Here is an 18,354-nt window from a genome sequence, read left to right as displayed (position 1 = left end):
GGGCAGAAGGGGGAGTTTTTACCTAAGATAAGGAGCTTGCATAGCTTTTTAATAATGTGACCTGAGTTTTATCTGAAAAGGTGGTTAAGTGCAGTGCTTTTGTCAAGGATGAACCTTTTACTGTCTCTGAGAGAAACTGCCCAAATTTGGGAAATTTAAAAGCCTTTGAATAATCTTTAATATTCTTGGCAGTTGGATATTGATGCTGCAGCTTCCATCTGGGTATGCTTGTGCCACAGCTGTGTGGGCTGAGTTCGGCCTTCCTATAGCTGCTACTCGTGTCTCCTGGGAGGGCAAGGGCCTCTCCTCCACCTGCTGCTGCCCACTTTAATCTGGTTTTGACTTAAAAAAAAAAAAAAAAAAAGGAAAAAAAAGAAAAAAAATGGGTGGAAATGTCTGAGATAGAAGAGGCATAAAAGGAGCTTGGAAATGGTGATCCGTGTAGGGAGCTTGAGATTCAAGGACAAAGAGACTAAAGGTGAGGGATGAAAATAAGAAATATAATCGGGAGACAAAAGACCAAAATCCAATGAAGAGCTAGATAAAATTTAGAATATGTGGCCCTGATGGACAAAGGTAGTTGCAGATACTGCCTCTCAGGTGAACTGTGTAAACATGGGGGATTTGGACAGTGAATCTGGAGGAGATTAGAAAGAAAAACAGGAACAAAAGGAAGTTAGGGGGTTGCAATGAAGATTCTTGAGAAAAAGAATGGAATAGTGTTTTAGAATGATTGGAATGATGATACAAGCATGTGTGAATATCTTAGACACCAAGACTGGGACAAACTAAAGAGAAGAGGATGAGAGCAAGAGAGCCTTTAAGAAAATTATGTGAATTAGGAACTGCGTGGAACAAGGATATACTGCAAAAGCTGGAGCAGCAGGAATAAGGACAGACCTCACAAACCTAAACATACCTCCATTCTTATATGGAATAAATGCATTTAAAGTTTCTGTGTTATAACAAGTGCTATGAGACTTCAGATGTACATGAGATACATAAGATGAATAACTGTAAGGAACTGGACTGGCTGAACTGTGTCTTCACAATTAAGCATTTGAGATGGGAATTTTGGACAGCCCCTAATATTCTCACCAAGCTGCTCTTGCTGTGTCTAAATCAAATCTGTGCACACAAGTTCTGTGTTTCAGTGGTGAAGATGACTACCCTGGATAAAGTGTCTGCTCATCACTAAGACTACTCAGGAAGTTCCTAATACATAATTATCTGAAGTTAGACTCAAAAATAGATGAGTTATTTGAAGATGATCAGGAGAAACAATTCCTCTGGCTGCACCAATGGTCACATAGGATGGAGATATTCTGTATGTTCTTCAAGGTAATCAATAGCAGTAGTCATACATGTGTTTGAGCTGTCATGTTGGATATAAGAATTTACTGGAAGAACCATTCAATGTTTCTCATCAGATCCATCTGAAGATGGCAATTTGAGGACCCTTGCAATAGAGATTCATTTCATCATCTAGGAAATAGCTGAACCTATTTTTTAAGAGATTTGATTCCTTAAATCTTCATTACTCTATGGAAAAATCCCAGTAATGTATTTCCTTTTGTCTTACAAACACTAAGCCTGTGCATGTCTGTACAAAAGAATCACTTTAGTAATGAGTATTCTAGAAATGCCCATGGGAAAAGGAATATTTTTGCATAAAAAAACAGTTTAATTATATGCCTTAAATGAGGACAAATGAGATATTGTATAATTGCTTGTTCGATAAGCTCTGTCCATCTTGTAAGTTGAGTGAGACAGAGGTTCTGTGGAAAATATTAACAGCTGCATCATATACACAAGAGACCAAATTAAAACTGTACAAGCAGTGTTAGTGCTGACAATCTTTAGTCTTTGGCACATCTTCAATGTTCTTTTAATGTATTTTTGTGCGTATAAAAAAGCACCAGGGGGTGAATGGCACATTGAAAAATTCCTCCTAAGAAGAAATCAAAATGCATAAAACAATAGGATGGAAGGCAGACAAAGAGAGGGAAACGAGCTTAACACTGTTTTAAAGAATCAAAGGATGTCTGAGGTTTGCTGGGACCTCTGGAGACCATCTGATCCAACACCTGCTCAAGTAGGATCACTCAAAACAAGTTGCTCTGGGCCATGATCAGGTGGCTTCTGAAGATCTATAAGGAGGAGACTCCACAACAGGTCTGGGCAACTTTTGCCAGTGCTCCATCACCTGGACAGCACAGAAGTGTTTCCTAATGTTAAAAGGGAACCTCCTATATTCCAGTATATGCCCACTGCCTCTTATTTTTCTGCTGGGCACCTCTGAAAATAGCCTGACTTCATTCTCTTGACATTCTCCCTTCAGGTACTTAGAAACATTAAGCCTCTCCTTCTCTGGGTGGAATAGTTTCATCATCTTGGTGGCCCTACATTGGACTTTTTCCAGCATATCCAGGTTATATACTAGGGAGTCAGAACTTGACATGGTACTCAACAAATGTTGAGTAGAATGGAAGGTTCACTTTCTTTGACCAGCTGGCAACAATTTACCTAACTCAGCCAAGAATAACATAGCCTTCATAGCAGCAAGGGCACATTTCTGACTCATGTTCAACTTGGTGTCTACAAGGATGCCCAGGCTCTTTTTTTCAAAGCTGCTTTCAAGCCATGCCACCCCCAGCATGTTCTGATGCCTGGAGCTGTTATTCTTCAGGTGCAGGACTCTTGATTTTCCTTAATTGTCTTGCCAGTTTGGCACTCTGATGAATCTGACACTTCCTGTATTTTTGTTTTATCTGTGAATGTGAATTTATTGAGGGTACACTTCATCCTTTGTCCAGATTTTTAGTAAAAATGTTAAACAGGACTGAATCAAATGCTAATCCCTGGGTTATTCTGCTTGTCACTGTCCTCCAATGGAATTTTGCACCACAGACCCCTTTGAGTCCTGCATTCAGATAGTTTTTGATCCACCTCACTGCCTGCTTATCCAGCCCACAATTCAACAGTTTATCTACTAAAGAATAGGAAAGTATACTGTATACAGTCTGTCTTTCTCACTGTCCATTATCAACTGTCTTTGTTTTTCTAGAAACTGGCACTTGGTTAAAATCATTAAAAGACATAAAATCAGTAAAATCCTTTTCTATGATGGGGAGGTTTGGCATGTATGTTTTCATGTAGTAAATTGTGCATTACATAGCATGTTCCCACAGCAGAGTGTTCCTTTGTGATGGAGGAGATGATCTGTTCATGTGTCCTTCCCCTTCTCTAAGATAGATGGAAACGAAAAAAATGGTGTCCTCTTTGGATCTGCTGAGATATGATGAAAGAATGAGTATAAAGATAGGAAATAGGAAGGCAGTGAGTGAGATGCAGCATGGAACATAAGCAAACAAACCGATCAGGAAACATGGAGGAGGATACACAAGAACCTGGAGTTCTGCTGAGAAAAGAGACAATAAAAGAGAAAATGCTCTCATAAGCCTAAGGTGGGACAGGAGGACCTCTACACTGCTCATGCGGGACAGCGTGCAGTGAGTCACTGTCCAGTAAAGGACCTGTTCAGCAGGGATGGATTGAGCACACAGGCATCTGTCTTCAGACAATCACAGAATCACAGAATGGCCCAGGCTGGAAGAGACATCAAGGATCATGAACCTCCAACCCCCTGCCACATGCAGGGCCACCAACCTCCCCATTTAATGCTAGACCAGGTTGCCTGGGGCCCCATCCAATCTGGCCTTGAACACCTCAAGGGATGGGGCATCCACAACCTCCCTGGGCAGCCTGTTCCAGCACCTCGCCACTCTCATAGTAAAGAACTTCCCCCTGACATCCAACCTAAATCTTCTTTTGCTCAACTTAAAACCATTTCCCCTCGTCCTGTTGTTATCTACCTTTTCAAAGAGTTGACTCTCCTCCTGTATGTAGGCTCTTTTTAGGTACTGAAAGGCTGCAATTAGATCTTCCATCCCTTTTAGCTTTTTGCGTGTGTTTGCTGTAAGAAAAAGACCTAAGCAGGCTCTCTTCAAATTCCTCGTCAAATTGTCTTCCTGTTTGAGGCTATAAGTGAATGCTACTGATGACATGTTATGAAATCATAGAATCACCAAGGCTGGAAAAAACCTGTGAGATCATCTAGCCCAAATGTCTGCCTAGCACCAATATTTCCCCACTAAATCATGTCCCTTAGTACAACATCTAAACATTTCTTGAACACCTCCAGGAACTCTAATTTGAAATCAGTAATTTCCGTATCAATCTTCACAACAGAATATATATATTTCTTTGTATCACTTTAGCATTTCATCCCTCTCATCTTCATATTTTGGGGGCACTATTCATCCATACAAATCCACTAGTGATGGAAATTATTTACTGGACTTAGAAACAGGCAACTACTTTGCCAGGAAAAATTAATCTAAAGACAACAGTGCAAGGGTTGTATAAATGACACACTGAGTGAAGAAAGAAAGGGCAAACTAATTTTTTCATGTAAACAAGTTTAACAACTTGTATAATACCTGTCCTGCTGTTCAAGTATGAATGGAAAAAAAACCACAATGCAGACTGCTAAGCATCAAGTTCTCTCAATCTAAATGCTCTCTAGGTTTTAGATGTGTAGTTTTGGCCTAGTAAAAAGGTCAGTTTTTTATTTTAAACTTGGAAACATGGAGAGCATGAAGAAAACAATAGGCATGCAAAAAAATGAGGCTCAAGAATAAAACACTTTATCAAATAAATAACATGTCAGACCTTAGAGTCCACTGATTCTTTGTGGAGAATGTTAACAGCACTGGCTAAACTAACACTGCTTTCACGAGCAGGCAGATTTCTTGCAAATATGATCTTTCAGCTATTTCATTAACCTTACACTCTCACACAAGAAATTGAAGCTTAAAGGTCACATTTAATGTGTTTGGAGCTTTCTGATAATTTTAATTCCAAACTTGAAGCTTATTCTTATAGTCAATCTATTTACTATATTTCAGCCTTGAATCTTTTATGTTTTATATATATTGGATTAGAAAATTTCAGTTATATTATCAGGTATTTGCATTTTCTTGGTTTTTGTTATGTGATTTTCTGTTTGCTTCCTTGCTTTTCTTAATTCAACAATATTTTTTTATTAAAAGAAATAATTTTATAAGAAACCTTGCATAGCTAATAAGTGATAGTTCTGTAGTTAATACGGAATTATTCTTAACAAACACACACACAAAAAATCAAAATGTTATTTTTTTGTTTGTTTGTTTTTAATAATGAATAAACTTCCTCTTCTTGGTCTTAAATTCTCTAAGTGTATGAATGAGTTTATTTACTAACACTTTACAGAGGAATACAGAATAACTGTTAATTAAAAAATATGGATTTTAAGTAGATGAACTACAATTAACTCAGCTTATTGCTTTGTAAGGTTTTTTGGCAAACTGATTGAATGGAAGAATGTAGTTAGAACAACCTGGTAATTCTTTTAAGTCATATTGACATGGGCACAAATTCTTTCTGATTATGGAGAAAATATAGGAAATGTAATACGAAAGTAATTTGTCTGAAGTCACTGATTTAAGAACAACAACCAAGAAGAGGATGAATGCAAAAGCATATGGAGGCAAACTATAAAAGTGGCTAATGGAATTGTTCACCTAGAAGGGACACAAACTGCAAGGAGAAATTGTCCACAAATACACTGACTGCAAAAGGAAAAACAGTACAGAAGACATTACTAATAATCAGGGAAGAATAGCTATAAATAGATGATACTAATAAAGCTGAATCATTTAATGCCTTTATGGTATATAGTCAGGCCATTACCATACTGATCACAGCATTTGCCTGTGGGATGGACAGTGGCCCAATGGAGTGGCCATGACAGAAGTTAGGAAGTTGAAGTAAAGAAAATCTGAGAGCTAGATGTATTTAACCTAAGGAAAAGAATAAGAGAGTATCTAACTGCAGTTTTACAAAGAAAATTGAACCAGATTCACATTGGAAAGTTTTGGAGAGGAGAGGCACCAGCTGGAGGATGAAATAAGAAAAATGAGAGAGATTGTAATTGCATTTAAGGAAAAAACTGTTCACCTTGAGATATTATCCAGAGTGGTTGGGTCATTCTCTGTCCTTGGGGGTTTTAAACACCAAAGGACAAGCAATCCAATCTTAATCTGTATCTTGCTCTGAGCAGGAGGCTGTACTAAATTCTGGTACTAGATCATCATCTAGATACTAGATTTCTAGTGATCCCCTCCATACTATTTTTTTATATGGTTCTGGGATTATATGACCTTAATAAGTCAGGTATTTGCAGACAAAGCTGAACTTGATTATCTATATCTACCTATATCTTATCTTATGGACCTATAGATAACCACTAAGGAAATGAGTTCAAATGAATGAAATTTAGGAAACACATAAAGGCTTTCCAGTCACTAATCAGATAGAATCGGTACTGTCTTTGCATACTGCATCCTGCTACCCAGGAGGGTAATAAAAGGTTGTTATAAGGTGAGAAGGGACCCATAAGTGAAAGTAAAAAGGCAAAAAGATTTCACAGTGATTGAGAATAAGGGGAGGTGAAGGGGAATAGTTAGTTTATTGAAGTAAGAATGTAGAGCTTGTTAGAAAATAAGGGATGGTAGATAATGGGTCTGGGATAGTGAGGGGGATGAAGGCTGTATTGACAAAGTTTGAGAACAGCCCAAGGACATTTGGGAGGAAGGTGATGAGGTGTTCACAGGGAAAGAAGAAACCTGAAAGGTCAGCGAGAAAGGTCAGAAGCCTTCACAAGAAAAACAACAAATCTTCATTTCACAACCCACTACGCATGTGCAAGAGGGGAGGGTCTGCATGCTGATGGACTCGGGGGTGTAATGAATATGTATCCGAATTCCAGGAAAACTACTGATTTTGTATTAATTTGGCCTATATCTGTAGCATGATTTTTCCTGATGGTGTGCAAGTTAGGCGGATCTATCCCCCTTGCACCCAGTGTCTGCACAGCACTGAATAAACCGTACCTGTTTTGTAATCTTACTTGGGTTACAGAGTTTGATTCCACACGTCCTTGTCACACAAATATTTTTGTTTTAATCTCTGATTCACTTCAGTGCTGAAAAAACTGTTTCATCTTCTGTTCAAGACAACAGAAAGATTTGCAATGACTCTAAAAGGAATTGGAATAAGTATCAGGTTGAGGTAGCCAGAGGCTGGCTTTTCCATGCAAATGGGCATGGAAATCTTAGCAATGTATTTTTAAAATAAATTAATTTCATCCCAGTTTTTACTTGCAAGTAACCAAGGCTGGGAATGATGGATAAAATATGAAATTGTTTAAACTTTCTTCTGGCCAGGTATTTTCACATCTACTTCTTGACTCTTTCAAGTTCCTCTCAAATTGAAATACAAGATTACAGGCATATTATTTATGCATTTATTTTTAAGTGCTGCGTGATTATTACCAAAACTGTGCAAAGTCAACATGTTTGAGTTACATGTTTGAGTTGTTATATGCTGAGCTCTAAAGCGCTCTTTCTGGCCAGGCCTGCAACTGTAATTGCACTAATTACTCATGTAATTACTCATGACAACAGTGAACAGTGCCTATCAACAGAGGATCCCGGACATTCTCTAAATTCTTAAGGATATATGTGCTTATTCTCATGTAATTAATTAAGGTGGTTTTTTTCTTTTCTTTTTTTTTTTTTTTTACACCAAGAAATTGTTCAGAATATGTTAGTAAGGTACCAAGTATTTTCTGGTGCATTTGTAATATAGCCATGTTTCCAGCAATGTTCTGACAAGTTCTCACCAACAGTACTCTTGTGGTATTCTTATGGGGACCATGTGCACTCAGATATCTCAAGCTGGTATCCAAGAGATCTAAAATTGAAGATATTGTAAGATAATCTTGTACCTTTTCCTGTCATGGAAATATATGTAATGTAATATGTATTTTTACATATATATGGTAGATACGTATTCCCATATGGAAATATACACAGAATTGCTCAAAATGTACAAAAAATTGAGCTAAAAACAGCAGTAAAAATTAATTTCTATCTAAGAGATTCTCCCTTCCGGAGCTGACACTGACTGATTATGGCAGCCATCCTCTCTTGGTGGCTGCGGCTTAGGCAGGGAAGGAAACTGTGGGCCATTAATTCTAACTGCTGGTACACATGAAATAAGACAAATAATGGGACCAAATGAAGTAATTTCATTTGAATGGAGTCCACAGCTGAATCTCTTTTGATTTCAGTTTTTCTGACTTCCTGCTTCTTTCTTTCTTGCTGTTATTTTCCACTACTTTGCATTTGTATATAAGCCAGTGCAACACAACATTTGTATGGATTGCATAGCATTCCACAGCAATTACACTCCTTTTTTGTCAAAGACAGAGCAGACCACTCTCACTAGGATTCTGTCTAGCATAAAAAAGGAAGGTTTGTTTTCTACAAAAACAAACAAGCATATTCTAAGAAGTAGGCCTTAGCAGCCACTAAATAAGAACAGCATACATAGGCTGTAGATGTTCTCCAAATTTGTTAGCAGGGTGCTATTTAGCTAGGGGCTACTGCGAGGCAAGCTTGGGAATCCAGTCTGTGTCCCAGCCACCATACAGATGCTCTCAGCTGGCCTTAGATGAAATTTAGTATAAACAGTCTCTCTGAAAACATTGCTCTGAGTAAGAAAACTGCACTTAAATAGATAGGATGAAGTATTAAAACTACTGCCTTAAGAGTTAAAAGTCTGCATCACACCCTTATATTCATGATGTGTGAGAAGTCCTACAGAGAAAGGACAAACTGTTTTTAGGTGATGCAAACCTAGAAGATTTTGTTTTTATCATCTACTCCAGACTCTGGGAGAAATGAAGAAATTCAACAGTCCCTTTCATTAGTTCCACAGGGTCTTTCTTAAAACCAGTTTTTCTTGCTTGTTTTATTTGTCTGATTGGTTGGTTGGTTGTTTTTCTTGGGGGGAGGGAGGAGAAGAGGTGAGGAGCATTTTTCTGACCATGGACCTATTGGAAGAGATCTTCACTTTCCTTCTCTTCTCTTTTCACTTGCTCTGGACTATATGCAGACATCACTCAGGTTATTTCTCTGCCTTTTTACTGGTAGATTTGAATACAAGTTTTTCCTGTGGGCTTTGTATGGCTAACTCTCTGCTCTTCTTCTTAACTTATTTGAGACTGTTCTGCTGTTTTTATTCCAGCAATAATTTCCATGAAATCAGATCTCTCTCTTCAAATTTGGGTGGCATCAATACTTTTTTTCACTGTTACCAGAATTTCCCTGTGGTTATTGCCTTTCTTATGGCATTAAACAATGAGGACAACAAGTCAGTGATCAGGCGCAAGTGTTTTATATCCTTATCTATAGTTCACTATTTTGTGAATTAAGTAGTTACCTACACTCTGGAACTACCATGCCTGATTCTGCACAGCTGAGCTAGGTGTTAGATAACAAGTATCTCAAATTTTGGGATGAGTTCTAGCTAGCTGTACTGAAGACAGCTCAGTTTATAGTCTAATTTCTTGATGCAAGTGATGAACTAACAATTTGTCTCCAACACAAGGGAAAAAAGACGAATTTTGAGCCATAAGAAATAATTGTGCTTGGCATTTTGACTTTAAATCACAACATATTCTTATAAAGCATTAATTTAATCTTTATAACCTAGTCACTTGAACAATTATGCATCCCAAGGGCAAGATACTGCTGTTTGAATTTATTTCTTTGTACTTGAAAGAGCTGGTTCTATGATGTTGAAGTGATAATGTTACTGTTCAGAATGAAATGACAATAAGACCACAGGTTTAAGGTTCCTTGTCCCACTTCCGTCATGAACATTAGTGATACATTACAGTGTAACATGAACCGACAGCAGTAACTGTGTGCTTTTATTTCTGCTTTTCATTAGAATGGAAGAATGGTAGAATGCTGGATTTTCTCATCATATACATTTGCATGTATGTGCTTATGTCCATATCCATAAGAATAAGAAATAAAATTTATGTGAGACCAGTGGGGTTCTGTACAGAGGCTGAGGAAGGAGTCTTCCCCATCTAGTCTGCAAATGAACTGTGTTGTTCTCAAGGCTTGTCTGGTGTACCTTTTCACCCCTGCTAGGTGATGTTTGCTCTGGATGCTTCCTGCTAAATCTGGCTTTTTTGACCCTGCACTGTATTTTATTTTCTCCCAGTTCTAGCAGGTTGCTAGGCTAAAGTGCTTTACTTTATTATTCAAAGCCCGCACTTAAATGAGCAACTTTCTGTTTCTCTTTGTGCAGAGGCAATGATCGATCATTTTCCTTCTCAAAATAGTGCTTGTTGCCTGGTGTTTCTTATCAAGTCTGTTGAAACTCTTTTCTAGCACAAAGAGTCTCAGATTGCAAAATGCCCTGCCTGACATCATTAATAAGAGTAACCAAGCTGAAGATTTATTTTTGTAGAAAGCTTGCCAAATGCAGCAACTAGAGAAGGAAAATTGAGGTCAGAGAATAGCTGCTTAAAGTCATGTGGAAAGCTGAAAATGAGTTGGTTGGATTATTGAAGTTTGTTAATACTCTTTTGCCCACTAAGGTGTTTTGAGGGGCCTTTCAGTACAAATTTGTCATAGGGCCTGCTTTAGAGACGTTCAGATGGAGAAATGGACATGAAATCACTATTGCTGGAGCTGTTTTGGGGCCAGATCACTGTACATCCACTTCTTCTAAAGGATAAGGAAAATCCACGGCAACATTGGTCTGGCAGGATGGCAGAATTCTTGTCCTTATCTCCTTCACAGCCAGGAACATCTGGGTGAGGGCATGAACCTTCAGTGTGCAAGAGCTGGGCTTCTGGTGTGGGAGTGTTTGTCCCAAGAAACAGAAATGAAGGAGAAAATCTTCTCCACATATTTAATGTTTTGTGGAGTGTATCCCAATTAGAAAATGAAATTACCCACCCAGTACAGCAGCAGCCATTGAAATATGTTTTAGCAGACAGTGAAGAAATAAAATGAAGCAGGAAAGAAACTGAGAATTGGTGACATCACACTTCAAAAGAAAGGCTGCCTAATGGAAAAAATACATTAAAAATGGGATTGAATTTAACAAATTCCAAAATACTGGAGAGTGATGAATCGGCTGGATGGTGAGGCAGGGGTTGGATGAGCACATTAATCACTGTAGCAGCATGTCTGTCACACTCTGCTCAGTGCTTTGCACTTCCTTTTTATATCTAGAGATGCAGGGCTGCTATAGAACCATTGATGAAATGCCACCTGAAGGAGAAAACAAAGCTGAACTACTCATCCCCACTTAGTTCACCCTGCAGAGAAAACTTGCCTTGGGGTTTTCAGGAGGACTGTGTTTTCTGTTCATGGTGCAATATATACCAACAGATAGGTCAAAGAAATCAGGAGACAGGGCAGCATATGCACAAGAAGCTAATGTGGCTGCAAGTAGAATCTAAGTAATGATATAAATGGAAAGTTAGACAAAGGTGACTGAGTGTTTGCATACATATATACATAATTGCTATTAATGAGGTAAATTTACTTATTACTTGTGTGACATGACCGAGTGATGCTGAAGAAAGGAGATGGCTAAATAATCTATTTGCAGGAAAGCACTGAGAGCCCTGGAGACATATGGGTAGACAGTTTCTTGTGCAAAGAAGAAATGGCAAAGATCTGGGGAGAAGGAATCTGAAAACTCAGATCTTGTTCCCAGAGCTTTTCAGATTTGACAATTCAGTGCTGTTTAGTAAGACATTTCTTTTATTAAAAAAAAATATATACATATAAATAGAAGCACACACACACAAAAACAAAACAAAACAAAACAAAAACAAACTAACCAAAAGACACAACAAAACAAACTGCACAAGTGTTTCATACTATGCATATGTTGCAGCAAGGGATTAGATGTCAGGATATTTGAGTCTTTCTAAATGTGCTGTTAATTCACATAGTTCTGAAAGGCTTAAGAAACTTAGCCTCTTTATTCCTCTGTTGTACTGCCGGGAAAGTGGGTATAACAACCCCTTAGACAGTCCCCTTTTGAGCAAATCCAAAACTTCTGAAGGCAGTGGGACACTCTGCTTAATTAAGGACTGTCAGCTTCTGGCTAGTATAAGCTAGTATATGCAATCTGTGTGTATTAAATCATGTTCTGGATGAGCCAAACAAAAGTATTTAGCTTTGTAATCCTAAACAGTATGATTTCCCAAATGAAATTTTTCTAATTGAGTTGATAATTTTTGTTCATACCATCAGGTCCCCGCTTCCCAGCTGGGATGTTTGAATGCTGCTCAGGGAAATACTTTGAAAGATGGATAAAGGTAAATATATTTTCATCTGAGTATGGCAGCAACAAAATATAGCCTGCTGTACTTTATGCTTTATGTCAGCCATATTTTGCATATTGAGTTTGTTTTAGTAATACCTATGAAACATTAGGTTAGACTAAATTCAAATGATCAGAAATAGAATAGAGAGGGTCTGCCTCTCTGGCAGGCACTGGTTAAAATTATCTGGTTAGCATTTTATTATTTCAAAATGAATTTATACTCTGGTTTTCTAGATTTGAGGATGACTGTCCATTTTTCATTTTCCTCTGATAATTGGCGAGATGATAACTGGAGAGGAGGCCAACAGAGAAGCTTCACATCCAGCCTGGGTTGCAATTGCAGCCTGCTCCCAGCCTCTCTCCAGCTCCATGAGGGAGGCCTGTGAAGAACTGCAGACTTTCAACAACAATTATGTGATGTTCCCAGAACAAACAAGCAAATCTGTTCTCATTCAAACACTGCCAATAACAAAAAACTAGTAGAAGAGAAATCTGAGACATATCACACGTGTTTGTACAATTTCTTTCCAGTCAAATGGCTTTCTGTTTGCCTGAAGTGTTCACAGCTGTTAACTGCAATTTTTTTACAGGAGTAGACCATGAACTTGATGTAACAGGAGTAATTTGTAAGTCTGAGAAAAGAAGCAATAAAACTCCTTCAGTGATTCTGTAGGACCTATTGCATGGAGGTATAAATTCTGATTAGTTGAGAATGGTTTTTGTTTTCTTGTTGAAATTCAATAACATTTCAAGTTGGATTCAGTTGAAGGACTGTTCAGATTCTATCATGTAACCGTGACTACTAAGACACTTTAACTCTTTCTCTCCCACTTTACCCCACATCATCTGCAACCAAGCTTTCTTCAGGTCACCCAACTGAGTGGTTATAAAAGCTATAATGAAGGTGAATAGACTTTTTATTCCTTACTCAAACTGTTTGCCATTCCTAACTGAACTCAGATTAAACATTATTGCATAGACTGGTGAAAATGTAGCTATGTTTAGGGAACTGAAGGGAAATACTATTGCTAAAACTATCAACTACAGACATTTGGTTTCTGCAAACAAATATTCACTACATTTATTATTTCTTTATAAAAATACTGAGCTATACAGAAGAAGAGCTGTAGCTCTTTCAGCTATGTCTCCTGAACTAGATATGAAGAAGTGTATTGTCATGAATAAAAATGATTCATTGATTTCCTCTGATTCATGGGTCAAATAACTCATATAGATTCTGATAATTTTTAAATATTCATTGAAACATCTGCAAGTTTCTTCATCTTCTAATTCAGCTGCATATTTGACACCATCAAGTCAGCAGATACCAATGAATTAATTAGTCTTTCAGAGTCACTGAAGCTTTATTTAAAGATTAAATGAATAGACAATTCCCTATGAAAATAGGGCAAGGAGAACAATATCAAGACTACCAGAATAATCACCAGATCCATTTAAACTCTTTTCTAATACCACAGAGATAACCATAGGTAACATGCAGTATGTGAGAGAAGAGAGAGTAAGTCCTTTAAAATCATATTTATCCTTTTCTAGAATTCTAATAATCATAATTGAGCTGAAACATTTTAAACATTGTATAAGTCTGGACATGTTTTGGGTTTATAAAAATGACATAATGACTGGATTATTAACTGTAAACTACATATATTCATTAAATGCATCTAATTTTCTGTCTAAAATCTCAACATTTCAGTCAGAGAATAGAACAAATACAAGTAAAATAATTGTCTTTCAATGCAAATTAAGGATAGTAAACATGTAAAAGAAATAGAGAGATCGCTTGAAAACTGTTTACACAGAGTGTTTGTCAAAAAATTCTAAGCTATTATTGCAGAGGAACAGTTGTCAGTGGTTTATGGGGTGGTTTGGCCCGGTTCCGTGACTAGCAGGGTTGAGGAATCCACAGATCTACACCTCTGGAAAAGGGAAACAGGGGACCCCAAAATAATTACAAACAGTGGCGACAAACTAATTTACTAAACATAGTATCGGAATGCAAGATAACACACTATAATACAATATAATCAGAATTGAAGCTAATAAATCAAATATAATGAGAGAGAGAATGTCCAAAAGGTGGACAGGCTCACCACAACGCTGAGGTGAGATGTGCAGTCCGGTTGAGCAGCAAGGACACGAAGAAAAGCTGACGAAGAAGAGCCGAAGAAGAAGAGCACATCAGGTGACCTTGCCAGGAGTCATATCTCCTCTGTGACTGCAAAGCCCCCTGGGGAATGTAATTCTTCTTGTCTTCCAGACAGGTACCCAGAACTTGAGCGTTAACAATTAAACTCCCAGTGCACTACATGATCTTATGATGTGGAATACCGAAAACCAAAAATCACAAAACCATGACAACAGTGTTAAAAACTGTGAAGAACATATCAAAATCTAATTAAAATTTATTTATATGGAACAAGTCCAGCTTATCTACATGAATTGTTAATGTAAATACAGTTCTATTGATCAGATGGATGGTCTGGAGATGTCATCTCTTTGATATTTGCCTTTTACTACATCTGATTCTGATACATGTCTTCCCTGACAATAAAAATATATATCTGTTTAGTAAAGTTGGTAATTGTGCGAAAACTGCAATTTTCAACCAAAGATAGCATAACATGCCTAAGCATTGAAGTGCCAGAAACATCAGATCACACATATTTTCTGCTTAAGGGGTATTTATAATACAGTAGATTACTTAAAGCCACATTGCTTGCATTATTGAAATATTGAAAGGTGATGTGCAGTGCACATCAAAAACACTTCTAAGGCTCCACTTTCTAGAAAAAGCTACTATACCTACTGTTAATCTTCTTAAGAGTCTGAATGGAAGAAATGTCCTGCACTGTGGTGTTGCACTACAAGTGATAGTAACAGTTTTTCATCTTTTTTTAGTCATCCATTACATATTCAGTTAATTAGTCTGCCATCAGAAGAAAGAGATAGCAGGTAAAGTACAGTGCATAACTATTTACATTGGCTTCAAACGTTGCAGCCTGGAGGTTTATATGGTATACATTCTTGCTCACCTTTTTCCTTCCCCGATTGAGATTTTCTCATTGTAAGGATAGAGTTATAGAATCATAGAATGGCCTGGGTTGAAAAGGACCTCAAAGATCATGCACCCCCCTGCTATGTGCAGGGTCACCAACCACCAGACCAGGCTGCCCAGAGCCACATCCAGCCTGGCCTTGAATGCCTCCAGGATGGGGCATCCACAACCTCCTTGGGCGACTGTTCCAGTGCGTCACCACCCTCTGGGTGAAAAACTTCCTCCTAATATCTAACCTGAATCTCCCCTGTCTCAGTTTAAGACCATTCCCCCTTGTCCTATCACCATCCACCCTCATGAACAGTGTACCCCCTCCTGTTTACATGCTTCCTTCAAGTATTGGAGGTCACAATGAGGTCTCCCCAGCACCTTCTCTTTTCTAAGCTAAACAAACTCAGATCCCTCAACTTTTCTTCATAGGAGAGATGCTCCAGCCCTTTGATCATAATAGAGTTTCATTATCTTAATCACTATTAGTAGTAAATGAAATACATTCATGCATCTTCAGCATTGAAGAAAATTTAGTTTCTAGTGAATTTGCTGTATTTTTTGTAGTTCCAGTACTGCCATGAACGCACACTTTAGATGGATGTGTGTTAAAAGAAAATCTTTTCTTTCAGCATCAGTATTTGATCTTGTCCTGGGACATTCAGGTTCAGAGGGTTTCAAGTGCGTCCTTTGCTCTCTTTTCTACTTGTCAGTAGGTAAACCTCCTATAAGCATACCCCAGAAAGTCAGAAGTCTTTTTAGTAGGTCCATTACTCCTCCAGTCATCAAGAATCTGAGGAATAATTTTACTCTTAAGATATACCTTTTTTTTTTTTTTTTTTTTTTTTTTAATAATCCTTAAATGTAAGTTTGCATCATAAATAAGATGAGTCAGGGTACCAGGCTGCAATCTGCCACATCTATTGCAATGTACAGAACGCACAGTTACACAACATCCCCTGAGTAGATGGGTGGCATTTAGAAGATTTGTGGATGTTTGCATTGTGATTGCATGTCCCTTGTTAATTTTGCTAGTGGTCTGCAACACAGTCACTTGATATTCTCTACACACATTTTTGCTGTTGTTTCAACTAAAAATTTGCTGACCGAGCTCAAAAAACTTAGTCTGCTGGTGGAAGAAGAGGAGGCACTGACAAACAGTCTTTCATATCAAACTTTTCATATCATACAGCCAGGAGGCAACTTGGGGGGATGTGTTATATTACTTCCTTGCTTTTTTTTCAGTGATTCCCAGGATCTCCTCACTTCCTTGCCAGTTTGTTTAGCAGTTAGCAGTGTTTGATCCCATTATCCTTTGCACAGCTGTAGGCTGGCTAATTTGCAGCTGCCTGGTAACCATATCGCAGATCCCCCAGGCTCGAATGGATTGTTCAGACTCCAGGCTGCATGTTGCAGCTTGAAAATAGCCAGCCTATCCCACTGCAATCTGCTCAGGCTCACTAGCTCCAGCAAGCATCTTGCTGTCAATTGTAAACAAAATATCGCCTTTAAACTGCCACTTGGATTATCCCAGTGCAGTTTTTAATTCTTCCAAATGTCATTCAGCTAAGAACAAAACACAGTGCTTATGATAAACGGCAGAGGAAATGCATCCTAGAAAGCTATGATTCTTAGCAGGCTTTAGGCACTGAAATAGCTGACTCTGAAGTACAACTTAAAAGGCTAAAATAACTCTTAAGGAGTATCAAGAAAAATAGACCAACATCACAGTTCTTGAATATAACACTAGGAATACCATTATCAGATTATTTTGCTAAAGACTTTGTTTTCATTCGTTAAAAAGCTGCTGAAAAATTGATGAGAGAAAAAGAATTGAGAGATTTTTGAGTGTTGTAAAACATTTTGTTCTTACAAGGTGTTTCTTGTTTAGGTCAGATAAAAAAATATGTGTTTGGAAGAGTTTTATAACTGCTGATGGTAAGGAGAGACAATGCAATCAAAAGCTTACATAGTAAAGTTCTGTATATTCAGAATAGACAAAAATTCAGCTCTGAGAAAAAGAACAAAAACTGTTGTGAGATCTAAAATTTTTCAAATTAAAAATCAACATTCGTATCTTATACAGTTAAAGGTATTTAGTTTAAGAATCATTTGATTGAGTTCTGCAACTGGTGCTGACTAGATATCAGTAATTATTGCATAAAAGGTGTATTGTTCAATAGCACTGTGGCCCCAGAGGTCTGTAGATACTGAGATGTCAAACACTAGACATTTATCTCAAAAAGTCTATTCTGTTCCGTTCATTCACAAGGCTGGAGCTTTAGGTTGTCTTCAGCTAAGATAGACAGAGTCTCTGATTAGTTATGCTTTCTCTTCATCTGAGACCATGAACAGTAGGTTTTGTTTTTCTGACAACACCACATATCTATCATTTTGCTACTATTGATTTGTTCACTTTTCCCATGGAAATGACATACTAGTCATCTATCCACTGCTATATCCATTAAATGATGAAGATAGGAATGGTCTGTCAGGCTACACAGGCATTGTCATGCAGTACAGTAGTTTAGAGACAAATTCAAGGTTACTGATTTCACATTTGAAATCATCAATTAACAAGAAAAATTTGAAGATTAGAAGCATGAGATACATTTTCTACAATCTTGCTTAATATACCACTTTTGTAAAACTTCATAGTGAAATTTCACTCTAAATTTGAAATTTCTGAGTAAATTCTGAAGCTCATCAAATTAAAGACTGCTTTGTGAAGAGGGCAAAGGAGAAAGCATGGGCAAAATTATTCAATAAATGTTAAATAAATTTTTAATAATGTCAGTGGCAAATTCTCAGTGTTATTTGGTATAGATGAATCTGGTCTGTCATGCATATGAATGTGCAGTTTGGGGTGAATTGTCCAGCAGGCTGTATTTCTGGCTTGTACAGCTGTCCTTGGAGCACTGCCTCATGGCTCAGCATATCTTGATCTGACACAATTCACTTTTGAAAGGACTACA

This window comes from Centrocercus urophasianus, unplaced genomic scaffold (assembly GCF_019232065.1).
Source record: "Centrocercus urophasianus isolate 14NV4802_14NV808 unplaced genomic scaffold, USGS_Curo_1.0 seq_15, whole genome shotgun sequence".
NCBI classification, from domain to species: domain Eukaryota; kingdom Metazoa; phylum Chordata; class Aves; order Galliformes; family Phasianidae; genus Centrocercus; species Centrocercus urophasianus.
Note: the sequence above shows the minus strand (reverse complement) of the source record.